Source organism: Scyliorhinus torazame, chromosome 16 (genome assembly GCF_047496885.1).
Source record: "Scyliorhinus torazame isolate Kashiwa2021f chromosome 16, sScyTor2.1, whole genome shotgun sequence".
Taxonomy (NCBI): Eukaryota; Metazoa; Chordata; class Chondrichthyes; order Carcharhiniformes; family Scyliorhinidae; genus Scyliorhinus; species Scyliorhinus torazame.
Genome location: NC_092722.1, coordinates 125738893 through 125765390, shown reverse-complemented (window position 1 = coordinate 125765390; position 26498 = coordinate 125738893). Strand labels below are relative to the sequence as shown.

General features: G+C 50.7%; 1 protein-coding gene across 5 annotated transcripts in view; it reads left to right on the top strand.

The window, feature by feature from the left end:
• Positions 1-26498, top strand: part of LOC140393051 (monocarboxylate transporter 12-like) — a 215666-nt gene that overhangs the window by 105245 nt on the left and 83923 nt on the right. Inside the window, exon 1 of one of the 5 annotated variants that reach the window (XM_072479003.1) lies at positions 4843-5109. The exons of 3 other annotated variants lie outside the window; for them this stretch is intronic. The gene's annotated coding sequence lies outside the window, so the exon portion shown is untranslated. Of the gene's footprint in view, positions 1-4842; positions 5110-12175; positions 12409-26498 lie in introns of those variants that run through there. One more of the 5 variants, XM_072479002.1, reaches the window with a different exon arrangement.

The window sequence follows — 26498 nt, the reverse complement described above, 5'->3', positions numbered from 1 at the left end:
CGCACCAGATAATGCCCCAGGTGCTTCTTCACTAACATGCCCAACGGAGGTGAATGTCTCTGGGATGGTGGAGGATGTTGGAGACCGCTGTGATGGGAACGCTGTTTCATCCCCAGACCCGAGCTCCGGGGTGTCCTGGGATTAGGGCCGGTGATTGCCGTCCCTGTCGGTATCATCACCGTTGCTGGTCAGCGCCTGGGGTGCTGACTGTGTCTGCGGTTGGTCCGGGGCGGACACCAGCAGGGCACGCCTCACCACCAGCAGCTCCTTACAAAACACAAGATAAGATGTATGATTGCATTGCGGGCCTGGGGCTGGTGGGGGTGTTCTGGGGAATGGGGGTGATTGAGGGGGGGAGTCAGGGTGAAGGTGGTGGTGAAGTGGAGGTGTGGGGGTGGTGTTGGTGTGGAGGGTGGCGTTGGGTATGAGGGTGGTTGGTATGTGTGAGGGTGATGTGGTGGTGGGTGTGAGGGTTGTGTGGGTGTGGGGGTGGTGGCAGTGTTCTGCGGAGGGGGTGTTTGGGGAGTGGGGGGGGTCTGTCGAAGTCAAATGCCCTCTGTTGTGCTGCGGTAAGGGGCCACAGGTCTGGTGGTATTCCTCCAGTTTCCCCCTGCTCCCAGCGGTTAGAGGCGCCCCTCTTCTGGGGGGAGAGCAAACAGAAAATGCACAGTGTGAGACAGTCCGATGCATACAGCGCAGGAGGTGGGTAGCTGCTGGTCTCAGTGGCCATAGTGGCCGTTATGAGCCCCGTCATGTAGTTCAGGGTGGGGGCTCGGCTGCCCTCAGGGTGGGGGTTGCGTGGCGTTACGGGTGTGTGGGTCGGGGGGTTAGTGCCAGGGGCACAGTGTTGCCTATTCACCCTGGCCGCCCTGAGGAAGTTGTGCAGTTTTTTCCTGCACTTCTGGCCGGTTTGGATGGTGTTGCCCACGGCACTGACCACCTCTGGTACCTGTGCCCAGGCTCAGTGAACAGCGGCGCTTCGCAGCCTCCTTCCCGGGCCTTGGTACAGGGTCAACCGCCTCTCCTCCATCCAGCAGGGTCTCGGCTCGGCGCCCGTGAAGCGGGCTGTCGCTATCCTCGCTGCCATCTTGTTGGCTGGGATGGTGTGTGTGGGGAGTGAAGTGTGTATATGTGGCTACAGCTTGTCAGCCTCCTGAGTGTCAGTTGCAAACCCAGCGAAGCCCGCATCATTTCCCATTGGAATCGATTGTGTTCCATGTGGCGCCAAGGCCCTTAATGGTCGTTGAATTGGTTCAGTTGAGGTGCCAGCTTTGCTGTAGTAGAAGTCCACAAATCCGCCACAGCATCAACACTTAGGGCTAGATTCTCGAATTGCCGAAATCGCATTCGGCGATTGGCTGTGGAATCCGTTTTGACGGCAAAGTTGGGGGCGGTGCCATTTTTCAGATGCTCCGCCCCCTCAAAACGGCATCACCGCTGAGTACGCCGCACGCCATTGGGACGGCCTCAGGACGTCACCGTCCCCGATGTGCCGACTATCTGACGGCGTGGGGCGTGTCTGCTCACAGCTTTCGGGGACCTTGCGTGGCGGCTGCGGACTGTGACCAGCGTCGCCACAGTCGGGGGGTGGGGGCGGGCTTCGGAAGGAGCTGGGGGGACTGTTCGGGGGTGGTCCGGGTGGCGAGGTGGGTTACAGGGGGGCACTATCTGGCAGGCCGGGCCCACGCGCTGCCGGCACCATGTTGGACGGCGCGACCGCCGCAGGTTGCTGCCGTGCACATGCATGGTCACGGACCCGGCAATTCTCCGTCTGTGTCTGCAGGTAAAGCCGGGGGCCTTACGTGGAGCAGCTGCTCGCCCCTCACAGGGCAGACCATCGGTGCGGGGGTGGCGTCGACCCTTTGGTTGTAAGACTAGATACATGCTCCGGACATAGCCTCAGAAATGGAGAATCCAGCCGATTGAATCCAAGAGACTCGATGGGCCGAATGGCCTCCTTCTGCACTGTAAATTCTATGAAAATATATAATTTAAAATTTTAAGTAGAAAGAATCCCAGCTATGGCTCAGTGGATGGCACTCTCATCTTTGATTCAAAGATTATGGCCTCAAATGTCAGTCCTGAGACAAGGCCATAATCCAGCCTGGCAGCCTAGGGGAGGACTGAGGAGGTGCTGCACTGTCAGAGGCGCTGCATTGTGGAGGAGACCCCAAACTGAGGTCTGGTGGACACAATAAATCTTGTAGTTCCAATTGAAACACGGCCGGGGATATCGCCACAGTGCCTTGGCCAATATCCAGAAGCAGTAAAAATAAATTATGTGATCATTATCTCCCTGCTATTGTGGGATCTTGCTGTGTGCAAATTGACTGCTGCTTTTAAAAACTTTCATTAATCATGAAATGCTTCATCATTTGCGGTAATTGTCATTTAAATGCAATTTCTTTGTTTAAAATGCAAGTTCTGCAGATGAATTTGAGATATGGTGATTCATATATGAATAGGCAAAATTTATTTACAGCACGTACTCTTCAATCCTTATGAAAAGTTTGAGCAGCACAGTGGCGCAGTAGTTAGCACTGCTTCCTCACGGCGCCGAGGACCGGGTTCGATCCCGGCTCCGGGTCACTGTCCGTGTGGAGTTTGCACATTCTCCCTGTGTCTGTATGGGTTTCACCTCACAACCCAGAGATGTGCAGGGTAGGTGGATTGGCCACGCTAAATTGCCCCAAATTGGAAAAAAATAATTGGGCACTCTAAATTTAAAAAAAAAATCCTCATGAAAAGTTAAATGAAACAATACTTTCAGGGATTAAGATCAAATTACCACTGGAGCTCAAACTGACTTCCAAGAAATACCGTCCAGAATTCCCTGTTTAGGATACAGCATTCCCGCCGGGACTGAAGAGTGTGCTATTTGCACTTCCGTTGGGAATGCTATTTGGTAAGCGAGTCAGGACATGTAAATGGGCCAGCACTCTGCCGGGGCGAATTGAGAAGAATTACCAGCCCACTTGGCGTTCTAACTGCTGGGGCCGTAATTAGCGCCAAAGAGTCTAAGAGCTGACGCTGTTGTTAAGCGCTCCACTTACCACACACTCATTGCAGCCATGAAGATGGCTCATATAAGACCTGCCCCCGAGTTCAGGAGTCCGACGTGGGCCCATAGCTCCATGCCAGTGAGAAGAGGACCATCACGGAGCGGTGGAGCATGAAGTGTTCAAGCCATTAATGGCATTGAAATTCATACAAATGGTGGTTTAGTGTGGATCCCCCAGCGCGGGGCGCGACCTCGATATTGCCGACAGCGAGGAAATTGCACCGGGCACAAAATGGAATTTTCCCTTTTCGCGCGATTCTCTGCCCGATCATGATTCTCCCTTCGGGGGGCGCGAAGAATAGAACCCAGCCCATTGTTAAACGTACCTCTTTCCACATCTTTCATTGATGTTTTAAAAGAAGTAGACAACTTAGTGTTGTTGTTTCTATCATATGTGTACATTCCTTTTGGGTTTTACATAGTTAGGCTGCAGAAGGCAATGGATTCTCCATTGGCTGATACTGAAGTCGGGAATTGCGATTGGGTGGAGCACAGTTTCCGACACCAAAATGGTGGCAGGCGCTGATTTGACGGCAAATCGCAATTCTCCGTCACCTCGACAGCGGTGTCAATGCGTTCTGGAACGCAATAGAGTAAACACTGTTTGCATGTCATTAGCGGGCCTGTCCCGGTATTCTCTGGGGCCTCCGCCATGCTCCGCCTCTGATGAGCAGAGTTCCCATGGCATGGTTCACTTGTGCGTTTCAAAATCCTGAAACCGGCATCATGGCTGCTGAGGCAGAGATGGGGGTTATGGAAAGTGGCCAAAACCGCCATAGTTTGCTGACAATTGTGTCGCTGGCCAGGGGGTTTTCTGCCAGGGCTGGAGGGAGTAGCGGGGGGTGGCCAGGCTGTGGGGTCGGGGTGGACAGGCACGGAGCACTATTGCCGCAGCCGGAAAGTCAGCCATGCAGCTGCGTATGCTGCTGACAGCCCACTGTGAGCTTAGGGCGTTGGGTCATATTGGTGCGGGGCTCCTCTAAGTGCTCTCTGGCCCCAGCCAACCCATCAGTGGGGTGGGCACCTTGTTGGCTGGGATGAGTATGTGTGGGGATTGGAATGTGTATGTATTTGGCTGCAGCTTGTCAGCCTCCCGAGTGTCAAATACAGACCGGGCAAATCCTGTACCGTCTTTCATTGGAATCGATTGTGTTCCACGTGGCACTGGTGCTAGCCCCTCCACAGTCACTGAATTAGTCCTGGCTCGCAGTTAGTTTTGCTGTCATGGAACTCCATAAATCCTGCACCAGCGTCAACACTTAGTCTCAGAAATGGCCACTCTCTCCCTCCCCTGCCAACTACCAATTAGTCCCAGGTGTGTAAACTGACAGTAAAAAAAGATTCTAAATTTGGGAGGTGACTGTGTTGCAAGGTTCTGGTACAGCAAGATAGACCTGTTCAGGAGCTGCAAAGAAGATTTTGTTCTCCATTCGAGTTCTGTGGACACTTCACGGTGCATTGGTGAGGTAGAGCCAGCATGTTGGTGGTGCTCCTGAAAGGAGTGTGATGGAAAGTGTGATGCTATTTGTTTTGGGAAAATACTGGGCTTGCGATGGGCATTGCCATCCAAAACATCAGGGAGCTACACTGATTGGAAAATCGCAGGAGACGGAACTGGGATAGCTTCAACCATGCTGTTGAAATAGTTTCAGCTGTTTGAAATTCCACCTTTCCCCACTGACTGGCCAAAAATGATAATGACAAAACCTGTCAATCAACTTTAAAGAGGTGTCACACCCACATTCCTTCAGCTTACCAAGTCCCGGGGATCATTTTTAAGTCTCCATCAGCAATGAGCATGACGGACGGATGTGGTCAGAATGAAGTTAGATAAACTTACCATTTTGAATATCATTTTCCCTGGTTATCATTATCCTACATCACTACCATACAAGTCAAGGCGTGACTGACTTTACGAAAAAAAAGTTATGGCTTGATGACATAAGGCACTGCGGCATCATTGGAATAAATGCGAAGGGGAATCCAGCACTTCCTGCAATCTGACAGCACAACCTCAGCAAGAGGAGCTGGCTGCGGGGAGGGCCAAGGTAAGGTGTAAGCAATTACTTTGGTCAAATCTCTTTCAGAGCCAGGAAGAGCAGAGAGGTATATTTTCAGCAGGCCTGCATGCAATCCCTGGTCCAGCATCTCACTCCCCCCTGCCGTGATCATACCCCCATGTAGCTTATTCTGTAATTGTTTTAGAGAGCAGGGACAATTTGGTTAAGTGTGCAGCTCCTTTAACTTTTCTGTTCCCTTAAAGGGGCCGACTTGTGTGCAGCCGATAGCGGTGTAATTGCGTTCCACTCCGCACAGTACATGTCATTTGCATACCTTAAGCGGGTCTGACCCGGTATTGTCCGGGGCCTCCGCGATTCACCGTCTCTACTGGGGGAAATTCCGCCAGCGAGGTTCACTTGTGCTTTTAAAAATTGAGAAACTGGCGCCGTGGCTGCTGAGGGAGAGAGAGGAGGTAGGACACGGAGAGGCGAGACAGCGGACTGCCGGTCCTGACACTGGCTGGGGTGAGGTGGGAAAGACTGGGGGGGGGGGGGGGGCGGGGGGCGGACGTGGGGCTGGGGTAACCTCCACGGGATTGGGCCGGTGTCCAGGCACGGACCCTCATTACTGCAGCCTGCAAAGCAGCCATCTTGCTGCCCACCCCACTGACCACCCACATTGGTCCCTGGTTCTGTAGAGTGCCACTGGCCGTATGGGTGCTCCTTCCCACTATAATAATAATAATCTTTATTGTCACGAGTAGGCTTACATTAACACCCGTCTTACTCACTCTTCCAACTTCTTCCACCGGCAGGAGATACAGAAGTCGGAGAACACACACAAACAGACTCAAAAACAGCTTCTTCCCCACTGTTACCAGACTCCTAAATGACCCTCTTATGGACTGACCTCATTAACACTACACCCTGTATGCTTCATCCGATGCCAGTGCTTATGTAGTTACATTGTATATGTTGTGTTGCCCTATTATGTATTTTCTTTTATTCCCTTTTCTTCTCATGTACTTAATGATCTGTTGAGCTGCTTTTCACTGTACCTCGGTACACGTGACAATAAACAAATCCAATCCAATCCAATCCAATCCAACAGTGCAATGAAGTTACTGTGAAAATCCCTGAGTCGCCACATTTCGGCACCTGTTTGATTACACAGAGGGAGAATTCAGAATGTCCAATCACCTAACAGCACGTCTTTTGGGACTTGTGGGAGGAAACTGGAGCACCCGGAGGAAACTCACGCAGACACGTGGAGAACGTGCAGACTCCACACAGACAGTGACCCAAGCCGGGAATCAAACCTGGGACCCTGGACCTGTGAACGAACAGTGCTAGCCACTGTGCTACCACTACCTCTGCACCCAGTTCCCACCCTACCCCACACCAGCCCTGCACCTCACCCTCCTCAATACCACCCTCCAACCGCCGCCACCCAACAGTGGGGCATCACATGGCCTGCCCAAGGGCAACGCTTACAGTAGCCCCTAGAGGTGGGCACCGGACGGGGGAAGCGGACCATTTCGCTGGCATGGGCAGCGCTAGCCGATGGTACCTCCGGAAGCAAGGACAAGCGCCAGGGTACCTGCAGGATGCCCTGGGTCCAAGGGATGATCGACGGGATGCATGTCGCTCTATGAGCACTAGCAGATGGCAGGCCGCTCTATACAAACCGAAAGAGGTTCCACTCGATGAATGTGCAGCTGGTGGGTGATCATCAGATGTGCACCATGCACATCTGTGTCCAAAACCTGGGCAGTGTGTATGATGCCTTCATCCTGGCACACTTGATGGTTCCTGGCCTCTTCAAGACGCCCCCCCCCGGGGTGACAGGGGTTGTCCGTTGCAGTCGTAGCTGATGACACCTATCCAGAGGCCACAGACCAATGCCACGACCAGGGGCATGACCGAGTGGTGCTTCGGCATCCTGAAGGTGTGGTTCAGGTGCCTGGATCAGTCTGGAGGGGCCCTCCAGTATAGCGTTGGAAGGGTCGCCCGCATCGTGGCGGCCTGCTGCTTCCTCCACAGCATTGCGCAGCAGCGGGGGGACGTGCTGGAGGAGGGGGATAAACATCAGCCCTCGTCCGACGAGGTGGATGCGGGAGGAGGGCTAGGATGAGCAGGACATGGGGCTTGAGCAGCCACGGAGGCTGCACAACATGCAGAGCGATGCGCACTGGCTGAACTGCGATCCCTGGGCCAAGCCCACAGCTAACGTATACACATCCCTGCATGTCCCCCCACCTCTGGGCCCCCTCTGCGGCCAACCCACCCCTCACACCCATCTGACAGAGCACCAAGGCAGATTGTAACATTATGCACAGGTGTTTAATGTGGAAACATATGTACAGGTTTGTGCCCTAGTTCCTTGTGGTAGTCTGTGTTAGGAGGATTACGGTACCTAGTAATGCCGGAATACCATTGGTGGAGAATGTACTTGTTCCCATTGGATAAGCTTGTGCGTTAGCTCCGCCCTGTAAGGTGGGGTATAAGAGCCCGTGCCGCCCCAGCAGCTTTCTTCTGTACCTGCGCTGCTGGGGGAAACATCTAGAGTATTAAAGCCTTCAATTGTCTCCAATCTCGTTTCTGAGGTTATTGATTGTGCATCAAGTTAATATGATAGATTTAAAAGAATGGAGCTCCGAATCAAGCCGGAGTGTCTGCAACTCAGCCCCCACGCGGCAAACTCAGCAGCAACCTTCAAGCACTGGCTGGCGTGTTTCAACAGATATCTCGGAACGGCCGAAAACACACACATGGGAGAACAGAAACTTCAAGTCCTGCACTCGAGCGTGAGCCCAGAAATCTACACCCTCATCGAAGACGCGGACGATTTCGATGCAGCAATGGAGCTGCTGAAAGGACATTATATTCGCCCTGTAAACCAGGTCTACCATAAGACCATAAGACATAGGAGCGGAAGTAAGACCATTTGACCCATCGAGTCCACTCCACCATTCAATCATGGCTGATTTCAACTCCATTTACCCGCTCTCTCTCCATAGCCCTTAATTCCTCGAGAAATCAAGAATTTATCAACTTCTGTCTTAAAGACACTCAACGTCCCGGCCTCCACCGCCCTCTTTGGCAATGAATTCCACAGACCCACTACTCTCTGGCTGAAGAAATTTCTCCTCATCTCTGTTCTAAAGTGACTCCCTTTTATTCTAAGACTGTGCCCCCGGGTCCTAGTCTCCCTGATAATGGAAACAACTTCCCTACGTCCACCCTATCTAAGCCATTCATTATCTTGTAAGTTTCTATTAGATCTCCCCTCAACCTCCTAAACTCCAATGAATATAATCCCAGGATCCTCAGACGTTCATCGTATGTTAGGCCTACCATTCCTGGGATCATCCGTGTGAATCTCCGCTGGACCCGCTCCAGTGCCAGTATGTCCTTCCTGTGGTGTGGGGCCCAAAATTGCTCACAGTATTCTAAATGGGGCCTAACTAATGCTTTATAAAGCTTCAGAAGTACATCCCTGTTTTTATATTCCAAGCCTCTTGAGATAAATGACAACATTGCATTTGCTTTCTTAATTACGGACTCAACCTGCAAGTTTACCTTTAGAGAATCCTGGACTAGGACTCCCAAGTCCCTTTGCACTTCAGCATTATGAATTTTGTCACCATTTGGAAAATAGTCCATACCTCTATTCTTTTTTCCAAAGTGCAAGACCTCGCACTTGCCCACGTTGAATTTCATCAGCCATTTCTTGGACCACTCTCCTAAACTATCTAAATCTTTCTGCAGCCTCCCCACCTCCTCCATACTACCTGCCCCTCCACCTATCTTTGTATCATCGGCAAACTTAGCCAGAATGCCCCCAGTCTCATCATCTAGATCGTTAATATATAAAGAGAACAGCTGTGGCCCCAACACTGAACCCTGCGGGACACCTCTCGTCACCAGTTGCCATTTCGAAAAAGAACCTTTTATCCCAACTCTCTGCCTTCTGCCTGACAGCCAATCGTCAATCCATGTTAGTACCTTGCCTCGAATACCATGGGCCCTTATTTTACTCAGCAGTCTCCCGTGAGGCACCTTATCAAAGGCCTTTTGGAAGTCAAGATAGATAACATCCATTGGCTCTCCTTGGTCTAACCCATTTGTTATCTCTTCAAAGAACTCTAACAGGTTTGTCAGGCACGACCTCCCCTTACTAAATCCATGCTGACTTGTCCTAATCCGACCCTGCACTTCCAAGAATTTAGAAATCTCATCCTTAACAATGGATTCTAGAACCTTGCCAACAACCGAGGTTAGGCTAATTGGCCTATAATTTTCCATCTTTGTCCTTGTTCCCTTCTTGAACAGGGGGTTACAACAGCGATTTTGCAATCCTCTGGGACTTTCCCTGACTCCAGTGACTTTTGAAAGATCATAATTAACACCTCCACTATTTCTTCAGCTATCTCCTTTAGAACTCTAGGATGTAGCCCATCTGGGCCTGGAGATTTTATCAATTTTTAGACCTCTTAGTTTCTCTCGCACTTTCTCCTTTGTGATGGCTACCATGTTCAACTCTGCCCCCTGACTCTCCTGAATTGTTGGGATATTGCTCATGTCTTCTACTGTGAAGACTGACGCAAAGTACTTATTTAGTTCCTCAGCTATTTCCTTGTCTCCCATCACTAGATTACCAGCGTCATTTTGGAGCGGCCCAATGTCTACTTTTGCATCCCGTTTGTTTTTAATGTATTTAAAGAAACTTTTACTATCATTCCTAATGTTACTGGCTAGCCTACCTTCATATTTGATCCTCTCTTTCCTTATTTCTCTCTTTGTTATCCTCTGTTTGTTTTTGTAGACTTCCCAATCTTCTGACTTCCCACTACTCTTTGCCACATTATAGGCTTTCTCTTTTGCTTTGATACATTCCCTAACTTCCTCTGTCAGCCATGACTGCCTAATCCCCCTCTGATAACCTTTCTTTTCTTTGGGATGAACATCTGTATTGTGTCCTCAATTACTCCCAGAAACTCCTGCCATTGCTGTTCTACTGTCTTTCCCACTAGGCTCTGCTCCCAGTCGATTTTCGTCAGTTCCTCCCTCATGCCCCTGTACCTTTATTCAACTGTAACACCTTTACATCTGATTCTACCTTCTTTCTTTCAAATTGGAGATTGAATTCTACCATATTATGATCACTGCCTCCTAAGTGTTCCCTTACTTTAAGATCTTTAATCAAGTCTGGCTCATTACATAACACTAAGTCCAGAATGGCCTGTTCCCTCGTGGGCTCCATCACAAGCTGTTCCAAAAAGCCCTCCTGTAAACATTCAATGAATTCCCTTTCCTTGGGTCCACTGGCAGCATTATTTACCCAGTCCACCTGCATATTGAAGTCCCCCATGAACACTGTGACCTTGCCTTTCTGACATGCACTTTCTATTTCGTGGTGCATTTTGTGCCCCCGGTCCTGAACACTGTTAGGAGGCCTGTACATAACTCCCATTATGGTTTTTTTGCCTTTGTGGTTCCTCAACTCTACCCACACAGACTCCACATCATCTGACCCTATGTTGTTTAGTGCTATTGATTTAATTTCATTCCTAATTAACACGGCAACCCCTCCCCCTTTGCCCACCTCTCTGTCTTTTCGATAGGTTGTGAATCCCTGGATGTTTAAATGCCAGTCCTGAACCCCCTGCAACCACGTCTCTGTGATGCCTACCACATCATACCTGCCAGTCACAATCTGGGCCACAAGCTCATCTACCTTGTTCCGTACACTGCGCGCATTTAAATATAGCACCTTTAATTCTCTATTGACCGTCCCTTTTTGTTTTCTTAGTGTGGTGGACCTTGGTTTACTGAGCCTTTCCATACACTGTGTCATATTTTGTGGGATTGGGACTATCGTAACCTCTCCTGAGTTTTGTCTTTTCGTGCTTTTTTGTATTCCTAAGCAGCTACGCTTCCCACTGATTTCTTCACCTCTTGGTTCCCTGACTTTCCCTTCCCCCCCAATCTCTAGTTTAAAGTGCTATTGAACACCCTATTTACTCTTTTCGCTAGAACACTGATCCCAGCTCAGTTCAGGTGGAGACCATCCCAACGGTATAGGTCCCCCCTGTCCCAGAACTGATGCCAGTGTCCCATGAAAAGGAACCCCTCTTTCCCACACCACTCTTTCAGCCACGTGTTAACTTCCCTTATTCTTGCCTCCCTATGCCAATTTGCACGTGGCTCGGGCAGTAATCCAGAGATTATGACCCTTGAGGACCTGTTTTTTAATTTGAATCCTAGCTCTTTATAATCTCTAAACAGGTCCTCTTTTCTAGACTTGCCTATGTTGTTGGTACTGACATGGACCACAACAACTGGATCCTCCCCCTCCCTCTCCAGTATCCTTTCAAAGCGGTCAGAGATGTCCCGCACCCTAGCACCGGGCAGGCAACATACCATGCGGGACTCTTTATCCTGCTCACAAAGGATACTATCTATCCCCCTGATAATAGAATCCCCTACAACTACAACTTGCCTATTTACTCCCTCCCCTTGAATGGCCTGCTGAACCATGGTGCCTTGGTCAGCTGACTCATCCTTCCTGCAGCCCTGTTCGCCATCCACACAGGGAGCAAGTGCCTCATACCTGTTGGACAGGGTCAAGGGCTGAGGCTCCTGAGTTCCTGACTGCTGGTTCCCTTTACCTGCCTGACTTGCAGTCACATCCTGCTGTCCCTGGCCACTGGCAGGATTTAAACTACCTACTCTGACAGGTGTGATTGCCTCCTGAAACACAGTGTCCAGGTATGTCTCCCCCTCCCGGATGTGCCTCAGTGTTTGAAGCTCAGACTCCAGCTCATCAACTCTGAGCCGGAGCTCTTCAAGCAGCCAACACTTACTGCAGATGTGGTCGCTGCAGCTCGCAATGGGATTTGCCTGCTCCCACATCAAGCAGCTTAAGCACATCACCTGACCAGCCATCACTAATTAATTAATTAATTAAATTTAAGTTTACGAGTTTAGTTGTGTTTTTTTTAAAATTTGGGGCAGATTTGCTATCAACCAATCAGATCACAGCTTCCCTCTGACGTCACTTTTGGGGAAAAAAACTGGAAAACAAAGTTACCGTTAGGTTTTTATACTCACAGAGACTGCTCCTCCTCCGAACGGCTCCCGAAATTAGTTCCGAAGAAAGAGAGAGAACAAAACAGTCGGGAAAAAGCACCCGATATCTGCTAGCGACGAGGCGACAAATCCCTGGGGAATCACTGGAAGAATTCTACCGTGTGCTCCTGGTGTTGGGGAGAAACTGCAGCTGCCCGCAAGTTTCGGCGAGCGACCACACAGTACTTTTGATCCAGGACGCTTTCGTTGCAGGTATGCTGTCCTCCCAAATCCGCCAGCGATTTCTGGAGAAAGAGACACTAGGCCTCAAGGAGGCACGGGCCCTTTCCTGTTCCCTAGATGTGGCCTCCCAAAACGCCCGCGCTTACGTCCACGACCGCGCAGCAGCCCCCTGGGCAGTGTGGAACTCCCCCCACCCCCCCCCACCCCGAGGCATCTCCCATCCCCCCACAAGCTCGTGCTGCAAGACGGCCTGGCAACCCCGGGGGGCCCCGCTGCTATTTTTGCGGGCAAGCCAAGCCCCCAACAGCGCTGTCCGGCCCATGCATCCAACTGCAAGGGATGCGGTAAAAAGGGCAACTTTATGATGGTATGCCAGACCCGGGCGGTCTCCGGCGGCGAATACGGACCGCCACCACAATCCTCTCCACGGTCCCCGTGCAGCCAGCGGGTGCTGCTATCTTCCTCCTCCATGGCCACGTGCGCCCTCTGGGCGCCGTCATCTTGTCCCGTGGACGCTGCGTGCGATGGATGGGCGCCACCATTTTGTGCACCCCCGGCCATGTGCGACCAATGGGGGCCGCCACCTTGGATGGACTCCCGGGACCCCAGCTCGGCTGACCACACACCGTCCGAAGAAAACATTCAACTGCTGCCTCGAGTAGCCTCGGTGACCCTGGACTAGTCTCGGCCCTGAACACTATCGACTGCTACGACGACGGTGCTTATCAATGGGCATGAAATGTCCGGCCTAATCGACTCTGGGAGCACAGAGAGCTTCATACACCCCGACACGGTAAGACGCTGTTCTCTCCCCGTCCACCCCACTAATCAAAAAATCTCCCTGGCCTCCACTTGCTGCATCGGAGCATGTGTGTGTGTGTGTGGTACGCACCAGATAATGCCCCAGGTGCTTCTTCACTAACATGCCCAACGGAGGTGAATGTCTCTGGGATGGTGGAGGATGTTGGAGACCGCTGTGATGGGAACGCTGTTTCATCCCCGGACCCGAGCTCCGGGGTGTCCTGGGATTAGGGCCGGTGATTGCCGTCCCTGTCAGTATCATCACCGTTGCTGGTCAGCGCCTGGGGTGCTGACTGTGGCTGCGGTTGGTGCCGGGGCGGACACCAGCAGGGCACGCCTCACCACCAGCAGCTCCTTACAAAACACAAGATAAGATGTATGATTGCATTGCGGGCCTGGGGCTGGTGGGGGTGTTCTGGGGAATGGGGGTGATTGAGGGGGGGAGTCAGGGTGAAGGTGGTGGTGAAGTGGAGGTGTGGGGGTGGTGTTGGTGTGGAGGGTGGCGTTGGGTATGAGGGTGGTTGGTATGTGTGAGGGTGATGTGGTGGTGGGTGTGAGGGTTGTGTGGGTGTGGGGGTGGTGGCAGTGTTCTGCGGAGGGGGTGTTTGGGGAGTGGGGGGGGTCTGTCGAAGTCAAATGCCCTCTGTTGTGCTGCGGTAAGGGGCCACAGGTCTGGTGGTATTCCTCCAGTTTCCCCCTGCTCCCAGCGGTTAGAGGCGCCCCTCTTCTGGGGGGAGAGCAAACAGAAAATGCACAGTGTGAGACAGTCCGATGCATGCAGCCCAGGAGGTGGGTAGCTGCTGGCCTCAGTGGCCATAGTGGCCGTTATGAGCCCCGTCATGTAGTTCAGGGTGGGGGCTCGGCTGCCCTCAGGGTGGGGGTTGCGTGGCGTTACGGGTGTGTGGGTCGGGGGGTTAGTGCCAGGGGCACAGTGTTGCCTATTCACCCTGGCCGCCCTGAGGAAGTTGTGCAGTTTTTTCCTGCACTTCTGGCCGGTTTGGATGGTGTTGCCCACGGCACTGACCACCTCTGGTACCTGTGCCCAGGCTCGGTGAACAGCGGCGCTTCGCAGCCTCCTTCCCGGGCCTTGGTACAGGGTCAACCGCCTCTCCTCCATCCAGCAGGGTCTCGGCTCGGCGCCCGTGAAGCGGGCTGTCGCTATCCTCGCTGCCATCTTGTTGGCTGGGATGGTGTGTGTGGGGAGTGAAGTGTGTATATGTGGCTACAGCTTGTCAGCCTCCTGAGTGTCAGTTGCAAACCCAGCGAAGCCCGCATCATTTCCCATTGGAATCGATTGTGTTCCATGTGGCGCCAAGGCCCTTAATGGTCGTTGAATTGGTTCAGTTGAGGTGCCAGCTTTGCTGTAGTAGAAGTCCACAAATCCGCCACAGCATCAACACTTAGGGCTAGATTCTCGAATTGCCGAAATCGCATTCGGCGATTGGCTGTGGAATCCGTTTTGACAGCAAAGTTGGGGGCGGTGCCATTTTTCAGATGCTCCGCCCCCTCAAAACGGCATCACCGCTGAGTACGCCGCACGCCATTGGGACGGCCTCAGGACGTCACCGTCCCCGATGTGCCGACTATCTGACGGCGTGGGGCGTGTCTGCTCACAGCTTTCGGGGACCTTGCGTGGCGGCTGCGGACTGTGACCAGCGTCGCCACAGTCGGGGGGGGGGGGGGGGGGGGCGGGCTTCGGCAGGAGCTGGGGGGACTGTTCGGGGGTGGTCCGGGTGGCGAGGTGGGTTACAGGGGGGCACTATCTGGCAGGCCGGGCCCACGCGTTGCCGGCACCATGTTGGACGGCGCGACCGCCGCAGGTTGCTGCCGTGCACATGCATGGTCACGGACCCGGCAATTCTCCGTCTGTGTCTGCAGGTAAAGCCGGGGGCCTTACGTGGAGCAGCTGCTCGCCCCCCACCGGGCAGACCATCGGTGCGGGGGTGGCGTCGACCCTTTGGTTGTAAGACTAGATACATGCTCCGGACATAGCCTCAGAAATGGAGAATCCAGCCGATTGTCTGCGTTCTCCCACTCTCCCAATCACTTCCAACCTCTGCTACCACTGACTGCAAAGGACTGTTATGTGAATCCCAATGTGTCCTCATGCCAATAATTCAGGAACTTTTATGGTCATGGGGTCTTGGCATTTGCTTTTGACACTCTGGACACTGGGGCTCGGCATACAGTGTGTGTGTGTGTGTAAACATGGATGGTTAGGCAGTAACAATCAACATGAATATAGTACATAGGAGGAAGAAAGGGTGTGATGGTGTGCGAGAGGCTGTATGACCTGTTCCCCCCCTTAGGATCAACTACTTATTGAATCTAATAACATTCTTTGTTAAGATAAAGCGAAAGAAATTGAACTCATGGCCATACGTTTTACTGCTGTAAAATCAATGATCTACCTCTTACTTCCACATCAACATTTGCTGCATTCAAACTGGGTTAGAAATGCTTTGAAGACCACATTGGGTTAAGTGACTTTCAGTCATCCAGGCTCTCCCCTGAAAAAGGTGTTGGCTCACTTAAATATTCAACCCGGTGGACTTGGAGAGATTTCAAAGGTAAAATTCTGGTACAAATGGGTGGAGCTTTGCACTGCACAAGTTCAGCCGAGTTACAACAGCTTTTGACCAGCCTAACTGGCATTCTTTAAAGGTCCAAGAAATTTGCAATTTAAAAAAAAATCTTTTTATTCTCCACATTTTCATCAAATAAACAACAAAACAAAAACAAATGCAAACCAAACACGGGAACAATCCCCAGAAACAACACCCCCCTCAATATACACCCAATACATCAATTTGTCCATTCCAGATAAACATTATCAACAAAACAATGAAACAGTAAACCCAACACCGCCCCACTTCACCGCCCCCATGATCAGTGGCAACCAGTTCCTGAAAGTACATAATAAATGGTCCCCACGAATTGTAGAGCCCCTCCTTCATCCCTCTTAGCTCAAATTCCACCTTGTCAAGAGTCAGAAAATCCAGTAGATCCCCCGCCAAGCCGAACCACAGGGTGGAGAAGCTGACCTCCACCCCAACAACGCCTGCCTCTGGGCAATCAGCGAAGCAAAGGCTAAAACATCTCCCCTGCACCCGCCTGCAACTCGGGCCAGTCTGACACCCCAAAACTGGCCTCTATGTAATACATGTAATACCCCGAGATGATACTAAAGACGTCCCTCCAATACCTCTCCAGCTTCGGGCAGGACCAAAACAGATGTACATGGTTTGTGGGGCTCCTCCCACATTGCTCACAAACATCCTCCACTCCCTTGAAGAGTCGACTCATCCTCGCCCTCGTGAGATGTGCCCTACACACAACAGTTGTATCAGCCCCAACGTCATGCATGAGGTTGAGATGTTCACTCTTTGCAGCACCTCACACCACAAACCTGTGATGATATGCATAAAGCAAGTTTGTACATACTGTTATGCATAACCTCCGACCACTAGGCAATGTAAACCCACCACGTGACCCTGTTGTCTGGGAGTTGGGAGTAAGTCATGCTGGAGGATAGACGTATTTTGCAGTAGCTCGACAACAGTTAATTAGTGTTAGTAGTTTATTATTTTATTTATCCTAGTTATCTTATCACACAGTTGTTTCATAATAAATTATTTAAACTAGATGATCTGTAGTTCATCATTCACTTCGGCCAGTCAACAGACCATGATAAAACCTTCTTACATTACCTCCCCAACTGGCCTTCTTCCCACTTGGCCTTAATCCCTTTCATGGACACCATGTCATCCAGACTCAAGATATTAGCTCCCTTTTCTCTCCACAGATGCTGCCAGATCTGCTAGGATTGTCCAGTATAGGACAGGGTGCTGTCGGGGGGAAAAAAAAGATTGTCCAGTATTTTATGTTTCGTTTCATATTCCAGCCTTCACAGTAATTTGCATTTATCTTTGAAGTCTAGGACTCTGGTAATGCAAACATGTCAAACATGTTGGGTGGCAAGGTAGCATAGAGGTTAGCACAGTTGCTTCACTGCTCCAGGGTCACAGGTTCAATTCCCGGCTTGGGTCACTGTCTGTGTGGCGTCTGCACGTTCTCCCCGTGTCCCCGGAGCTGGAGAGGTATTGGTGAGAGGTCTTTAGTATCATGTCGGGGTATTACATGTGAATGTGGAATCACGTCCCATAGAGGCCAGTTTTGGGGTGTTGGACCGGCCCAAGCTGCAGGCAGGTGCGGGGAGATGTTTTAGCCTTCACCTCGCTGATTGCCCAGAGGCAGGTCCTGTTGGTGTGGTGGTCAGCTTCTCCACCCTGTGCCTCGGCTTGGCGGGGGGATCTACTGGAATTTCTGACTCTTGACAACGTGGGGTCCATTTATTTGGGCTTCCACTGTCCAAAGATGTGTGGGTTAGGTGGATTGACCATGGAAAATTGCCCTTAGGTTAGGTGGGGTTGCTGGGTTATGGGGATAGGGTGGAGGTGTGGGCTTAAGAAGGGTGCTCTTTCCAAGAGTCGGTGCAGACTCAATGGACCGAATCGCCTCCCTCTGCACTGTAAATTCTATGATTCTCTGATATCTTTCTCCAGAATTTTCACAGAAATTGCCGAAACCCACCCTTCTCCAGTCCCCTTGCCGTCAATGCTTCTTCCAGCAACGAGGGAGCCGGCGCTATCGGGATGCTCGAAATCTCCTTCCTTGCAAAGTCTCGGAGCTGCAGGTGCCGAAATCCTTCCCCTTGCTCCAATCCATACTTCTCCCCCAACTCTTTCAACCTCGCAAACCGTCCCCCCAGCAACAGGTCTTTTAATACTCTGATCTCCCTCTCCTCCCATCTCTGAAGCCTCCTACTCATCTGCCCCAGTTTGAACCTATGAATCCCCCTGATTGGCATCTCCCCTGACTCAGCCCCCAGCTTAAAGTGTTGCCTCAACTGACTTCAAATCTTCAGAGTTGTCACCACCACCGGAGTCCCGGAGTATTTGCCCGGGGCCCTCGGAAGCGGCGCCATTACCAGTGCCCTCAGCCCCTACCTCCTACACAGATGTTCCTCCATCCTAACCCACCGGGGCTCCCCTCCCCCACGAGCCAACTTGTCACATTTTCCGCTACGCCGCCCAATAATAGTATTGAAAATTTGGGGGGCCCAGCCAATGATAGAGGGTGGTTGTCCCACCTTGCCAAGTCTGCTTTCACCCTCCTGATCAACTAATAAAATTGTGCCCACGGAGACCCCCTCAGTCCCACCACTCCCAGGTACATGAAGTGCGCTGCTGCCCTGCAAAATGGCAGCCCCCCCACTCTCGCTCCCACCCCTGCCTGGGACACCACAAAAAATGCACTCTTTTCCAAATTTAATTTAGATCCTGAAAACAACCCAAATCTTTGGAGAAGTCCCATTATGTTCCACACTGACATAATCAGCTCTGAGACATATAACAATAAATTGTCTGAAAAGACACCCAATGTTCCACCACCCCCCCCATCCCGCACTATCCCCTTCCACAGCCCCGAACTTCTCAAAGCGATGGCCAATGGCTCTATCGCTAATGCAAATAGGAGGGGGGACCCCCGGTGCAGAGCAAATACCCCAAGCTCATGTTATTTGTGCGGACACTCGCCATTGGTTCCCTATATAGTAGGCGTACCCATTCCATAAATTTTGGCTCATTCCCGAATCTCTCTAGGACCGTCATCAATTACTCTTCTTCCGGTGGCATGGTGGACAGCACAATTGCTTCACAGCTCCAGGGTCCCAGGTTCGATTCCAGCTTGGGTCACTGTCTGTGCGGAGTCTGCACGTTCTCCCCGTGTGTGCGTGGGTTTTCTCCGGGTGCTCCGGTTTCCTCCCACAGTCCAAAGATGTGCAGGTTAGGTGGGTGGCCATGATAAATTGCCCATAGTGTCCAAAATTGCCCTTAGTGTTGGGTGGGGATACTGGGTTATGGGGATAGGGTGGAGGTGTTGACCTTGGGTAGGGTGCTCTTTCCAAGAGCCGGTGCAGACTTGATGGGCCGAATGACCTCCTTCTGCACTGTAAATTCTATGATATACAGCCTTTATAGAATTCCTCAAACACCTTATTAATCTGCTCCGGAGCCACCACCAATTATCCCGCACCTGGACCATCTCTTTTGTCGCCGCCTCCATCCAAAGTTGACCTGGCCAGCATGAGCCCCGCCTTCTCCTGGTATTCATAAACTGCTCCCCTCCCCCGCCTCAGTTGCTGTACCTCCTTCCCCGTAGACAACAGGTCAAAACTAGCCTGGGGCTCCCTCCTTCTGTCCAAAAGAGCCGGATCTGCATTCCCTGCGTACCTTCTGTATACCTCCAACATCTCCTCTGTCAGCCTTTGATGCTCCTCTCTCTCCTCTTTATCCACCTTGGCCTTAAATGATATCGGGTAAGTGTTCTCCAAGGCGGCCTTCAGGATGCGCCACAACGCAGAATCGGCGAGCAGAAACTTATAGCCAAGTTCCGCACACATGAGTATGGCCTCAACCGGGACCTTGGATTCATGTTGCATTACATTCACTCCCCACAATCTGGTCTGGGCTTGCGAAATCCTACCAACTGTCCTGGCTTGAGACAACTCACACCTCTTTAACCTGTGATTATCCCTCTTTCCAGTCGCACCGTCTGGATTGTAAAGACTTAATTACCTGCAAAGACTCGCATTCTTGCATCATTGAATTTGTCTATATACGTGTTTTTGGAACCCACCTCTTCATTCACCTAGGGAAGAAGCTGCACTCCAAAAGCTAGTGATTCGAAACAAACCTGTTGGACTTTAATCTGGTGTTGTAAGACTTCTTACTGTGCCCACCCCAGTCCAACGCCGGCATCTCCACATCATTAAATGATATCACCTCCCCCTCACTACTGTCTTCAGGGCCTCCCATACCACCGGCTGTGATATTTCCCCTGTACAGTTAAATCCTACCGACGAATTCCTCAATCACTTTCCCAATCTTCTCACGGAAGCTTCCTTAACAACCCCGCGTCCGTTCTCCATCCTGGCCTCTGAGGACCTACCCCTCTCTCCACATCCACTCAGTGCGGCGCATGGTCTGAAATCACTATCGCCGAGTACTCTGATCCCCTAATCCCAGCCAGCAACACCTTCCCTACCACAAAATGTCTATCCCCAAAATACTTTGTGAACCGAGGAGAAGAACAAGTACTCCCGCTCCCTCGGGCGCAATAACCTCCAAGGGTCCACTCCTCCCATCTCCCTCATGAGCCCGGTCAGCGGCTTCTCCCCCCCCCCCCCACCCCAACTGGGCAAGCGAGCACGGCTGTGACCTGCCCATCCTTGGTTCTGGCACCATTTTCCAATCCCCTCCCACTATTAGCTCATATGAGTCTAAGTCCGGGATGACCCCGAACACCTTCTTCACAAATCCTGCATCATCCCAGTTAGGTCAATACACACTTGCCAGCGCCACCAACCTCCCCTCCAACATCCCTGTTACTATTACATATCTTCCCCCTGGTCCGCCACAACCATCTCCATCTGGAACCTCGCCCTCTTACCAAAAAATACCACTACCTCCTGGGCCCTACTGTCAAACCCCGAATGAAATACTTGGCTCACCCAGCCCTTCTTGAGCCTCACCTGGTCCTTCACCTTCAGGTGGGTCTCTTGTTACATGGCAACATCGGGGGTCGGACCCTCCCCCCTCCCCCGCCTCTCCTATCTACCATCTGCATAACTCAGGGCCCTGCCCAATGGGCTTGGCACGCCCCGTCCCTTTGTTGCCATCGAACTCCTCCCTGATTTCCCCCCCCCATCCACTTCCTCGCGAAAACACCTCACAAAGTATCGATCCCCTCCCTCCACTTTTCACACCTCCCAGGCCCATGGAAACCTGTTCGACTAGGTTCCGACGACCCCGGCCCCTCCCCCCGCCACACTCCCGTTCACTAGCCAACTTAAGGTTGCTAGTGTGGAGGCCCCTGCCCAGGCCCCACTTCCCCCCCAGACCCCTCCCCCCTACCCAGTCCCAGAAAACAAAGAAATAAACAAACCCAGTGCAAACAAACAAATCCCATCATTGCAAAATATCCCAGCTCTTACCCTATCCAAACAGGCACTTCACACCCTGTAATCACATATACCAACATGAAATAGAAAATAGAATTGAAAAAAAAATTAAGTCTAAAGTACCCAATTTTTTTTTTCGAATTAAGGAACAATTTAGTGTGGCCAATCCACCAAACTTGTAAATCTTTCTGGGTTGTGGGGGTGAGACACGCAGACAAGCGGAGAATGTGAAACTCTACACGGACAGTGACCCGGGGCCGGGATCGAACCTGTGTCCTCGGTGCTAACCACTGCGCCACCGTGCTGCCCTTAGAAAAGAGAATTATATACAATCTTAAACACCCTACCCTCGGTCGAAGACCAATCCTCAGTCCAATTTCTAATTTCTGCCCCAGTCCTTTTGCCGTCACGAAGGTCTCCACCATCTTCACCCTTAGAATCGTTACCACTGCTGCCTCACAGCTCCAGGGTCCCGGGCTCAATTCCGGCCTTGGGTGACTGTCTGTGTGGAGTTTGCACTTTCTCCCCATGTGTGCGTGGGTTTCCTCCGGGTGCTCCGGTTTCCTCCCACAGTCCAAAGAAGTGCAGGTTAGATGGATTGGCCATGCTAAATTCCCTCAGTGTTCAAATGGTTAGGTGAGGTACTGGGTTACAGGATTAGGGTGGAGGCGTGGGTTTAAGTAGGGTGCTCTTTCCAAGGGCCGTGCGGACTCGATGGGCCGGATGGCCTCCTTCCGCACTGTAAATTCTATTATTCTATTTTAAGTGAAAGTCTTTTGAGTTGTGGGTCACCCTCACCTTCGCTGGATATGCCACGACAGTGCCGCCTTCCCCAGTAGCACAGTGATTATCACTATTGCTTCACAGCGCCAGGGTCCCATGTTCGATTCCCGGCTTGGGTCACTGTCTGTGTGGAGTCTGTAGGTTCTCCCCATGTCTGCGTGGGTTTCCTCCGGGTACTCCGGTTTCCACCCACAAGTCCCGAAAGACGTGCTTGTTAGGTGAATTGGATATTCTAAATTCTCCCTCTGTGTACCCGAACAGGCGGCGGAGTGTGGCCACTGGGGGATTTTCACAGTAACTTCATTGCAGTGTTAATGTCAGCTTACTTGTGTCAATAATAAAGGTTATTATTACTTGACCGAAGGCTGCCTGCCTCCTTGCCAGCTCCACGGTAAAGTCCTGGTATTTGTGCACACCAGCTCCTGCCCACTGCACCTCCCGCTTCTTATTTGCCCAACTCAGGGATCTTCTGCTTTCCATGGCACTTGTGAAAACAAATTATTACCGCCCTTGGCGGTTCATTCGCCTTAGATTCAGGCCTCAACGATCGATGAGCCCGATCCAGTTCGTACCGGGGAGAACCTTCCCCCTCCCCCAACAGCTCTGCCAATGTCATGGCAAAGTACTCAGTCAGTCTTGGGCCCTCCACCACTTCGAGCAGACCCACGATTCTTAAGTTCTGCCGTCTAGATCTATTTTCCAACTTCGCTCTCAGTCCTTTGTTGGCCTCCACCACCCTCTGCAGCTCCTCATCCATCGAGGTGAGCTGATCGTTATGTTGTGACAAGGTCTCCTCCACCCCCTTCAGTTTCTTACACTGCTCCTGCACCTTGGCTGATGAATTTGACACCGCTGCCTTCACCGGGGCAATCGCCTCCTCCATCAGCACCTTCATTTCTACCATCATTTCCTTCCTCATTACCTCCATGTGCTTAGCAAACTGTTTTTTAAATTCCATGGTCATCACCTCGGTCATTTTCTCTACTGTGAAGGGCGCAACCTCAGTCAGCAACCCAGCCTTCGCCATCTTTCTTGTTGCCGGGCTGACCCTTTCCCTTGACGGCAAACCTTCACGCACCTCCTTCTTCCTCGGGCCTGCTTCTGAGTTTTGGACATCCCCCTCCCGCTTTATGTCTTCCTGCACCTGTTCGTTTAAATATTGCCCCTTGCACTGGGCATTAAGTTCCAAGCAATCGAGCCTCGAGCAGGAGCTACCCGACGTGTGACTTCCTCCTACATACCCCCACCGAAGTCAACCATTTGCAATTTTTATTCTTGTGGTCCCAGCATTTCCCCTGAGTCCACACACAAAAAAGCTCTGTCGCCCTGCAAACGCGGCTAATTTTAAATGCTGCCTGTTTCACCTTGAGTTCTGGGGTTAGATGGGGTTTCTTTAGTATTTGCCTGCTTCCCTAAGAATTCTATGTTATTTGTAAAAGCCATTCTTGTTTATTCACATTTCAGCAATCTCCACAAGTTTGTACTCTGTTCCCCTCCAGATCTCAGTTACCTATGTGACATTGCATCATAGTTACACCAGTGGTTACATCAGTATCAGGTATTCCTGATTTTAACCTTTTACTCTACATCTCCCCCAAGTCTCTATTCCAATTATATGCGCCTTTCTATATTTCCACCCAGAATCTCAAACTTTATGGGGTTAGTCTTTCAGATTCCTTGACCAACCTCCCTGATCTGGTCCTGATCCCATTTTGAGGATGAACCAGACTTTCTCGTCCTGTGATTGGATTATCTTCCACCTGCATGGATATCGAGCTTCTATTTCTTTTTGGTTCCCTGTCTCCATTCGGATCGGAATTCTAAACTTACGTTTCCATTGCTTTCCTTCCCAATGATATCAAGGCTTTTCACTTCCTTCCGTACTGCCTCAGTCCCTTGTGATGCTGTACGATTTCAGCTATGGACCTCTTCATTACTGTGCCTTCGTTCTATTGATCGCCTATCTGCACTCCCTCCCTGGCCCGTAGAGCCTCCAAGTATGGTGCTCTGTGCCTGAAGTTGAAACTAGGAGCGTGACTGTCGCTTTGTTGCTCCTCACACTTTCTAACTCTCTGATAATCACCTGAGGTAATGCCCGGTTGTCGGTTGTAGAGCTGGAAGTTGTGTTCATAGATGAGTTCCCATCAATACTTCTGACGATACGGAGCCGTTTTTCAGTGGTGAGGTTCGGGAGTTAAGAAGGGCTAAGTTAATACGTTTGTTCCTTTTTCATCAATTCCTTGGTTGTTCAGATTTCTCTTTCTGCTTCTCCATTTGACTAAAGATATCTAGGCGATCTAGTCAAATGCATGAAACAATATTCCTACACAAAGTTGCAGAACAGTTTTTTAGAAACCAGAGGACTATTGTCTGACACCACAGCATTCAGAATCATAGATTATCTTAGAATTGTCATAGAATTTACAGTACAGTGCAGAAGGAGGCCATTTGGTCCATCGAGTCTGCACCGGCTCTTGGAAAGAGCACCTTACCCAAGGTCAACACCTCCACCCCATCCCCATAACCCAGTAACCCCACCCAACACTAAGGGCAATTTTGGACACTAAGGGCAATTTATCATGGCCAATCCACCTAACCTGCACATCTTTGGACTGTGGGAGGAAACCGGAGCACCCGGAGGAAACCCACGCACACACGGGGAGAGAATGTGCAGACTCCGCACAGACAGTGACCCAAGCCGGAATCGAACCTGGGACCCTGGAGCTGTGAAGCAGTTGTGCTATCCACAATGCTACCGTGCTGCCCTCATGGCATGAATTGCGAAGATTCTTTTTAATGATGTAATGACTGTCTCCATCGTGGTGCTATCTAGTCTGCTGACTTGAAGTCATCTGGAGTAGGAATCAATGACGATAATAAAAATTATGCCTTTAGCGTCAAATAAATCCATTCCCAGACATTGCCATGAGCTCGAAGAGCAAGTGAAGGGTGCCAGTGGTCCACTCTGCTGTTGGCGATTCACTGCGCTTGCATGGCAAATGAACTCAAGATTAACTCTTCAATGGAACGACTAATGCCTGTCACCAGACTGGTTGTTAGGCTGTAACTCAGCATTTCACTATCCCCGCGTGACCTTGCTGGATTTTCTGGAGAATTTGAAGTTAAATTATTTTCAGGATGATGTGGAGATGCCGGCATTGGACTGGGGTGAGCACAGTAAGACATCTTACAACACCAGGTTAAAGTCCAACAGGTTTGTTTTGAATCACTAGCATTTAGAGCACTGCTCCTTCCATATATGGAGGCAAAGTCAAAGATGAAAGACGATACTTTGAATGCAAGTCTTTAACCTGTGATTATCCCTCTCTCCAGTTGCTCCGTTTGGACCTGTAAAGATTTATTTACCTGCAAAGACTCACAATCAAAGCATTGTCTTGCATCTTTGACTTTGTCTATATATATATATATGTTTCTGGAACCTACCTCTTCATTCACCTGAGGAAGGAGCAGTGTTCCGAAAGTTAGTGATTTGAAACAAACCTGTTGGACTTTAACCTGGTGTTGTAAGACCTCTTACTATTTTCGGGATGATTAGTCCTGTCGTTTAAAACTAAAAAATCATCAATATTGTGAGATGTTTTCTCCATTTGAAGTATTGGCGAAGTATTGGGTTGTTAGGAGTATACTCCAGCCATCCGTTCTGGCACTACTCTTCTATTTACATGCATTAGTCATGCTGCAGTTGTGGTTCTTTAATCTCCTCTTGTAATCTCATTTCCGTGGCTGATAGGGGTTCAGTAATGAGCAAAGTTATGCTTCCACTTCCTCAATGAAATTTAAGACTTCCAGTTTGACTCCCTCCACTGGTTGTTAAGGTACTGGACCAGACACCAATTTACATCAGGAAACCGGATGAGAAAGTCCAACACTTTTTCAATTTTTAGACTGTGAGGAAAGGAGCCTTCACCCCCAGGAGTTGATGCCACTGACAAATAAGGATTTTAAAAATTAAAACAAACTTTATTATTGACACAGGATTATCTCTATTCACATCTAAGGAAAAAATTAACAGTTAAACAGCTCTTAAAAAAATGAAGACAGGTCTTTGAGTTTACTTTCCCATCTACTTCTGAAGTTTCGATTGAGCAAAATCCACTTGCAGGACATAGAATGTAATATCATAGAATTTACAGTGCAGAAGGAGGCCATTCGGCCCATCGAGTTTGCACCGGCTCTTGGAAAGAGCACCCTACCCAAGGTCAACACCTCCACCCTATCCCCATAACCCAGTAACCCCACCCAACACTAAGGGCAATTTATCATGGCCAATCCACCTAACCTGCACATCTTTGGATTGTGGGAGGAAACCGGAGCACCCGGACGATACCCACGCAGATACGGGGAGAACGTGCAGACTCCGCACAGACAGTGACCCAAGCCGGAATCAAACCTGGGACCCTAGAGCTGTGAAGCAATTGTGCTATCCACAATGTTATTGTGCATCCGGTCAAATGCCACTTATTAATAAAGTTAACACTTAGTGGCTTACAGA